Source organism: Phocoena sinus, chromosome 7, assembly GCF_008692025.1.
Source record: "Phocoena sinus isolate mPhoSin1 chromosome 7, mPhoSin1.pri, whole genome shotgun sequence".
Classification (NCBI taxonomy): Eukaryota; Metazoa; Chordata; class Mammalia; order Artiodactyla; family Phocoenidae; genus Phocoena; species Phocoena sinus.
Window position 1 is genome coordinate 63,987,109 of NC_045769.1, and position 8,296 is coordinate 63,995,404.

The following is an 8,296-nucleotide window of genomic DNA, read 5'->3' on the forward strand; positions in this document are numbered from 1 at the left end:
CAAGGGGAAGTTGAAAAATGCGAATCCAGCAGGAGGGTAAAGACAAGAGGAAGTGGTTTCTCAGTGTTGGGAGTTATAAGTAGTTCAGGGGCTTATAGATTTGAAGGTGATAATTGAGAAGCAATGTTGGAAATTATGAGGAAAGATGTATAAACTTAAGTATTGCTGTGAATTTTAGCCTTATTATAAAAGATAAATATGAATGTTCTGAAACTTAGGATATCATAGGAAATATTAGAATTGATAAATGGGGTTTCATGCATGAAAAAGGTGTACGTATTTTTTATCATACGTTATGTTATTTTATTCAGATACCAGTCTGATCACACATGGTCCAAGAACACTCAAATAATAAACCAAATATAATCAGGTGTTAAAGACTGGTCCTTAAACATTATAGTCAATAATACCAGGCTTGCCTATGATCTCACTGATATAAAGCCACAACCATGCCTCACTGGCCACCAAACTCTTCAGCACAGCTTCCTTAACTGTGAGCTACTTACAGCAACCAGGTTGAGCACAACTGATTATTTTTTCAGGCTCTAAGTAGTTGTAGAAATCTTAGCAGAGGTTGGAGAAACCAGCTCAATCTCAAGATCATGCCAAGATGTGGCTAATCTAGGCTTTGAGTAAGTCACAGCAGCATTTATTTGCACTGGGGCCTTCTCAGTGAGGTTATGGACAAATTGTCACCTTGGATGGTTGACTGTATCAGGTATAGGTATTTAACAAGGCTGATGAGAAGAAAGGGTTCCAGGAAGTAGAAGTACAGAGAAGAGCAGAGCTTAATGTTTTACCAGTGGATCTGAGCTGGCAGTGACACATCAGGAATCAGGCTGAAGGAAGAGAGGGAAGTCAGTAATCACTTAGGTGGGGGAATCACTCAGAGAGCCCACGAGAAGTTGTTGGAATGAAGATTTGAGATGAATCATTGCAGAGTCACTTAGTTGAGTTGTCACTTCCTTTTTTTTTCTTACTTATTTTCTTGTGCCATTTTCTGAATTCTCTATGATGAAATCTTCAGAATGTATAAAATTGTGTACCTGTGTCCCTCCTTGAAAAGTAATCAATTTAATTTCTGGAGCTTTCTAGGAATGTAAAGAGTTTCTGTTAGCATATACCTAGCTGCCTATGAAAGAATATCCTGGTAATGGTGGCTTAAATAATAAGCGCAGTGATTTCACAGTACATGAAATATGGAGGTATTTGGTTTCAGGGTTGGTTCAGTGGTTCAAGTATATCATCAGGACCCAGACTCTATCTCTCCACCCTGCTGCCTTCAGTATGTGGCTCTTCATATTTTAGTATGTCATCACCTCATGATCACCAGACATAATTTCTTTCTTTTTTTGTTGTTGTCTAAATGAGGTTTTATTTATTTATTTAGGCTGCATTGGGTCTTCGTTGCTGCGCACAGGCTTTCTCTAGTTGCGGCGAGCGGGGGCTACTCTTCGTTGCGGTGCACCGGCTTCTCATTGTGGTAGCTTCTCTTGTTGTGGAGCACGGGCTCTAGGTGCAGGCTTCAGTAGTTGTGGCACGCAGGCTCAGTAATTGTGGCTCACAGGCTCTAGAGTGCACGCTCACTAGTTGTGGCGCACGGACTTAGTTGCTCCGAGGCATGTGGGATCTTCCCAGACCAGGGCTCGAACCTGTGTCTCCTGCACTGGCAGACAGATTCTTAACCACTGTGCCACTAGGGAAGTCCCCCACACAAAATTTCTTAAATTCTGACTTAGAGGGAAATACCATAACTTAGAATATGATACATTGTGAGTTTTGTTTCTGCTTGCCATGCATGTGCACACACACACATTCATTTATATTAAAAATAAAGGCATATACAACAGTCCAGAGGAAGAACAAGAACTAGTGACTGTCCTTAGAATATGCCCATAAGGGGACTTCCCTGGTGGCACAATGGTTAAGAATCCTTCTGCCAGTGCAGGGGACACGGGTTTGAGCCCTGGTCTGGGAAGATCCTACATGCCACAGAGCAACTAAGCCCGTGTGCCACAATTACTGAGCCTGAGCTCTAGAGTCCACGCGCCACAACTACTGAAGCCCGCGCCTAGAGCCCGTGCTCGGCAACAAAGAGAAGCCACCGCAATGAGAAGCCTGCGCACCGCCATGAAGAGTAGCCCCCCTCGCTGCAACTAGAGAAAGTCCACATGCAGCAACAAACACCCAATGCAGCCAAAATAAATACATAAATTAAAAAAAAAAAAAGAAAGAATATGACCATAAGGACCATGTGAGATCCTGAAATGAATTCCTGAGAATGCAAGCAACCACCCTTCCATACCCTATAAAGAAGTGAAGATGTGGCAAACCAGCTAGTGTGGGATGGGCTGTAGTCTAAAGGGAAGGATGCCTGACTGCATCCCGGGAGAGAGGAGGATGGACTCTGACACGAGGTCTGCTGAAACCCCTGGGCTAAATGGGAAGAGAGTCTCTAGTGTTAGGACAGCTGCCTCTACTTCTCTGTCAGAGTTGCATGCAAGTTGAACTTGGCTGCAAGTCCTCTATTTTGCTGTATGTCAGTTTGAGGTTTGATGCTCATGACCAGGGGCCCCTATTTAATCACTCTTAATCATTGCTATTTAAAATTGTGACATTCTCAAACATGTGCCTGGACAAGTGTCAGCGAGAAGCCATGAATGAGTGAATGAGGTCTAGATAGCTCACAGCTTTACAGCACTCTTTCACAAGCTAAGTTTCCTGGTGTCGTAAGCCATTGCCTAGAGTTAGAAAGAGTGGAAATGAGGAGCCCTCAACAGCCATTTGCAACATAGCAATAACAATAATGTGTCTGTCTTCGCTCTTTCTCCCCAAAGCTAAAAATACTAGTTTACCAACATCCACCTGGATTGACAAGCTTATGTAGAGAACTGGATCTTGGTCACATGTGGCTATTGGATTGCTGGCCAAAGGCATGACGGACTGATTTGGTAAGACTGGTTCCTTGTTGCCAATGTATGTTGAGTTAAGAATAAATTGCCTTGCTTTAAGCTAGGGAGTAGTAGATAACCTCTCACACCCTATTTATAACCACATGGCATGGATTACTGTGAACTTGTGACTGATGATGAACAACCACCCACGTCTTACCGCCTCCTCTTCCACCCCAGCAAAAGAATGTTTCCAGGACTGATAGATCACTTTAAGAATGGAGGTGTCCCACGTGAAGCTGAGACAAGCAAAGCCAATCCATCCAAGGCCTCAGGCAGGCCTGCCCCTCTCCAGTGAGAAATGCATTCATTTGACAGTTCAAATGATGACTCAGCTACAAAGACACAACCACCTGTTAATGAATTTTATTCTGTATCAGGAGTCTCTTTGATTTTCTTCTTCTTTATTAATTTCACCTATTCCTCTCCCTTCTCCAATTATTGATGTTCCCTCATAATTTTTATAACTGTGTGTGCAATGATGTATAAAAATGTGTATAATTTTTGTAACTGTGTGTGCAACTGTGTGTATATTTTTGTGCTGGTTTTCCTCATTAGAGAGGAAAACAAAAATAGAAATTCTGACCAAGTACTGAAGAAGATAAATAGCTGTGGAGTTCAAAATATTTCATTCAGGTAATTGTAAGCTACAACTTGCTAAGAGTGTGATTAAGCAGTCTTATTTGGTATTGTTAATTCTAAAGGGGGAGCATAAAGCATCTAAAAATATGTTGAGGTTACTCAACTCACTACTTTTTTTTTTTTTTTTTTGAGGTACGCGGGCCTCTCACTGCTGTGGCCCCTCGCGTTGCGGAGCACAGGCTCCTGACGCGCAGGCCCAGCGGCCATGGCTCACGGGCCCAGCCACTCTGCGGCATGTGGGATCTTCCCGGACCGGGGCACGAACCCGTGTTCCCTGCACCGGCAGGCGGACTCTCAACCACTGCGCCACCTGGGAAGCCCTCAACTCACTACTTTTAACTTTGGTTCCCACGATCATCTTAAAGGAAGCATGATTTGAAGCCCATCATGAAGGGTTGTATGTGTCACGTCTTTTACTCTAAATGGTCAAACAGGTAGGGCCTGGAGGAGTTCCAGGAGCCAAGGCCATTCATGGCACGAGGTTGGGACAGACTGTCCACGGGGGCAAAGGGGATCGCAAGGGCTATTCAGATTAGAACCAGCTTGTGGGAGAAGTGGAGTCAGGGGCAGAGGTCTGGAGGGAGTTGGGGCTACCTCCAGGTTCGGGACCATTGGGCCATACCACTGAGTAGGAGCTTCAAACACCACCACACTGGCTGGTCTACGTTAGGATAAACCAACATTGCAATGAAGACAAAGACCTAGAATCCACAGAAACCTTGCCTGTGATGTCCAGATTAAGGCCCTATCTTTTCTGCAGAGGGTAAAGTCTTTAGGGAAGCAAAGCAAAGACTGAACTGCAGCTAGTATTTGGAGAGTGCCCAGAGTCTCTAGATATATTAAAAAAAATCCTTATTAGTATAAATTTTATGAAGCATCCTTTTAGGCATTACCGTTTGTCATGAACTTTATTCTTTTTATGTAATAACCTGCATATTACAGAAAGAGATAGTTTTCTCTTATTGTATCCAATTTAGCAGACACAGAAAAGCACAAGGCAGAAAATAAAACTCACCCACCTTCACATTTTTATAACCTACAGATAATCACTTATATTTTCATGTATTTTCTTCTAGTCTTTTTTACACATCTATAAAACAAAATTAGGAATATACTAATTTAGATAGATAGAAGTTTCACCTCCCTTCCTGCCTGGGGGTGAGTCACCGGATAAAAGAAAGTAGAAGAGGGAAAATCCATGGATTACTTGTTCACAGTGTTATCCTACCACACTGATCTCCAATAATCCCCACACAGCCATAGATCTCATTGACTTCTTGGGAAGGGCTTCTACTCCACGACTATTGATACCTCATAATGGGCACCCTTGACTAGACAAAATGGGATCGAGAAATTTCATTAAAAAATTTTTTTAAACGTATATTTTTCATGGCAGAGCCAGCTGTAGGATGTGATTAAGGAGGATGTCTAATCGGTGGCTTAGGGGTTGTTGGTGTGTACATCCTCGTGCCATCCAGATAGACTAAAATCTTAGACTCTAAACAAAAATTTCCTAGGGCATTGTCTCTAGGAGTCAGATCAACTTGATGATACCCATGCTGGAGGAGAAACCAGTCTGCCTCCAGATCCAAAACACTTTCTTTCCCACGTGCAGCATATTTGCTCAGGATCTATGGCACAGGGAAGTTCAGACAGACTTCATCACCCTATACATCACTCCCATTTTACAGATGAAGAAACTAAGGCCAATGGAGATTAAATAACCTGCCCAAAGTCACTTGGCTAGTGTGTGAACTCAAATCATTGTGATTCCAAAGCCCATCTCTTGAGATTGGCTAGCTTTTAACCAAATCTCCTGTGCTCACAGCTAGACGTCATCTCCCAGTCTCTCTGGCAGGTAGATGTGACCATGTGACAGAGTCCTGGCCAGTGGAATGCAGTGGAAGTGATGGATGTTATTTTCAGGTTTGGCTGTGGAAACTGTCCACACATAATGTTCCATATTTTCCCTCCCCTTGTGTGATGGCTAGATGCCAATGTACAAGGAGACCTTGAAAGCCACATGTTGAGGATATCAGCACCTCTGTCAGCCTGGGCCCCTGAGTGACTTGTGGAGTAGAGCACCTTCCCCTGCCACCAATTTTCCTTCACTCAAGACCCATTGGACTTCATAGGAGTCCAAGTATCATTAACAAGTCTCATTAGCTTAACTAAATCACATCGCAAGTAAGTGGCAGAACCAGAATACCAGCCCAGTTCTTGTGGCTCCATAAACCTGTGCTTTTTTCACAGTACCATTCTGCCTCCCTCTGTAATGAACTAAACTACAGAAATTTTACCCTTCCGGGGAATTACCTGGCGGTCCAGTGGTCAGGACTCCGCACTTCCCCTGCATGGGGCACATGTTCGATGCCTGGTCGGGGAACCAAGGTCCTGCAAGCTGCATGGCACAGCCAAAAAAAAGAAAAAACAGAAATTGTACACTTCCACACAGTTGGCTTTAAAAACACAGAGCGACCCAAGGGTGTCCTAATCTAGCCATTTTTCTCTCTATTAATCTCCATACCACAAAAACATAGCCAGTTATGTGTTAACTGATTCAAGTTGGCTTTTTGCAATTTATATTGATTTTCAAAGTGGTAATAACCAAACAAAAGAGCCCATCATTGTTGTACATGTGCAAGTTTCCCTGGACTGAAGTTCCAGTCTTAGACTAGCTGCAATGCATCCTGCTGGAATCAAAATCCTTCTTTGCCAGTCTTTCCCTATTTAAGCAAACTAGATGCCACTGTTGCCAAGAAACAAAACACCGTTTTCTAGTCTCTCCTCTCAGTAGACATCTGGTCCTTCTCAATGCTGCCTGCATGTGTTCTATGACCTTGCTTTCGCTTTATTTCTGACCTGGTCCTTCTCCTACTTTGAGACATAACTCAAATTTCCCCTCTTCTGACACTCTTTCTCTGATGATTCCTGTCCCCACTGATGTGTCACATTTTAAATACTTGAGACGCGTTGAACATTTTGACATTTGATGTTGTTTCGTCCTTTTTTGTTTTCCTTAATTGCTTTTTATGTGGAGCCTTATCTTCCCTTTAAGATTTGAACATTCTCAGGGACACTAACTTAATGTTTACAAGTTGGAAATCAGCATAACACCTGACATGGTGTCTTGCAAATAGATGTTCAATAATTTGTTCTTAAATGGTTCAAGGAATGAAAGTAATGATAACTTCTTTTCTTTCTTCCACAGTGAGTGCCCACAATGATCCTCAATATAATTTTTTAAACTGTTGGTTGAATTCTGTCTTCGTGGTTTGGGGCCTTCCCTGAGGCATTTTGGTGTATGATTTTGAAACATGGTCCAAATTGGTCTACAGTGACCTCCAAGACTCTACAATAGCGGTTCTCAAGCTTCAGCATGCTGGGGGCCGTCCGCAGAGTTTCTGATTCAGTAGGTCTGGGTAGGACCCAGATTTTCCAGTTCCAAAAGGTGATGCTGCTGCCGCTAGTCCAGTGGCCACAGCCTGAGAACCACTGCCCTCCTTCCACCATACTGATACCGCCTGCTACTGCCCTGCCCGCTTATTCTACTCTAGCTACACGGACTTCTTGTGGTTCCTTCAACTTACCAGGTGTGCCCCCGCTTCAGGGATTTTGCATTTGCTGTTTTCCCAGATACTCACGTACTTTCTTCCTTATCCCAGGTCATTCCTTACATGTCATCTTCTCCAACCACCTGATTTAAAATGGCAACACTCTCCGACCCCTCCCCTGTCTGCCACACGCACACATCCACACATCCACACATACTCCCTATCACATCCCTTTCCTGCAATGTTTTCCTCCATAGCATTTATCACCATCTGACATATATGTTTTATTTTTTTACTGTCTAGCTCCTCCCCCCACCAGAATATAAGGTTCCTGAGGACAGGGATTCTCATCTGTTTTGCTCATTCCTGTAACTCAGAGGATAGAACAGTGTTTGGCACATAGTAAGCACTCAAACAGTAGTTGATGTTTTAACTGGAGGACAGCAGGGAACACGACCTTACCTGTTTTCAGGCCATAAACCATAAAGAGAACACACCTACTGCTGGAACAAAATAGGAATGATTAACACGGTATTCACTCTGCCTGGGCCAACCCTGTCAAGGGGCCAGAGTTGAAGGAGCAAAGGAAGATGCCATTAACCCTCCCAGGGCCTCTGGAGGGGTCACTGCTCTGTCCTCACTTCTCATCTATAAGCTGAGGGGTGGATGAAGTATCTGCAACGTTGTTTCCTGCTCTAAAACTCCAGGCTCTATCTTCCTCCTGGTCTATATGCCCCACAAAGGGAGGTCTTAGGACAGTAGGACCAGTGAGAAGCTCTGCTCAGTTTTCTCCTGAGCATTTTCACCCTTTGGCTATTGTCAACAATTTCACCACAACAAAGTTAGCAAAATCCTATTGAGAATCTTCCCCCAATCAAAGGTACAATCCCACAGCTGTGCTGCCTTTTTGGTTTTGTGTCAAGTTTTTTCTCCTGGGTCCTAATTGGTGCCAAACCCAATATTATTATATTTACATTGTCTCAGAAGTCAACCTACCCCAGGGATTCTCAAACCAGTTTAGATAGGGGAACATCAAGAAATCTTTCTTGCCTTTGCTGACCTTGATATATTGAGATTTTAACGTCTAAATATAATAACACAAAATTTGGGGCTAAATCACAAACTATCGAAATCTTGTATATAGATTCC

The 8,296-nt window shown here is 43.3% G+C and overlaps 1 pseudogene; it reads right to left on the minus strand.

Annotated features, from left to right (window-relative positions):
- Window positions 1-387: 387 nt before the first annotated feature.
- Window positions 388-689, minus strand: LOC116756364 (annotated as a pseudogene).
- Window positions 690-8,296: the final 7,607 nt, after the last annotated feature.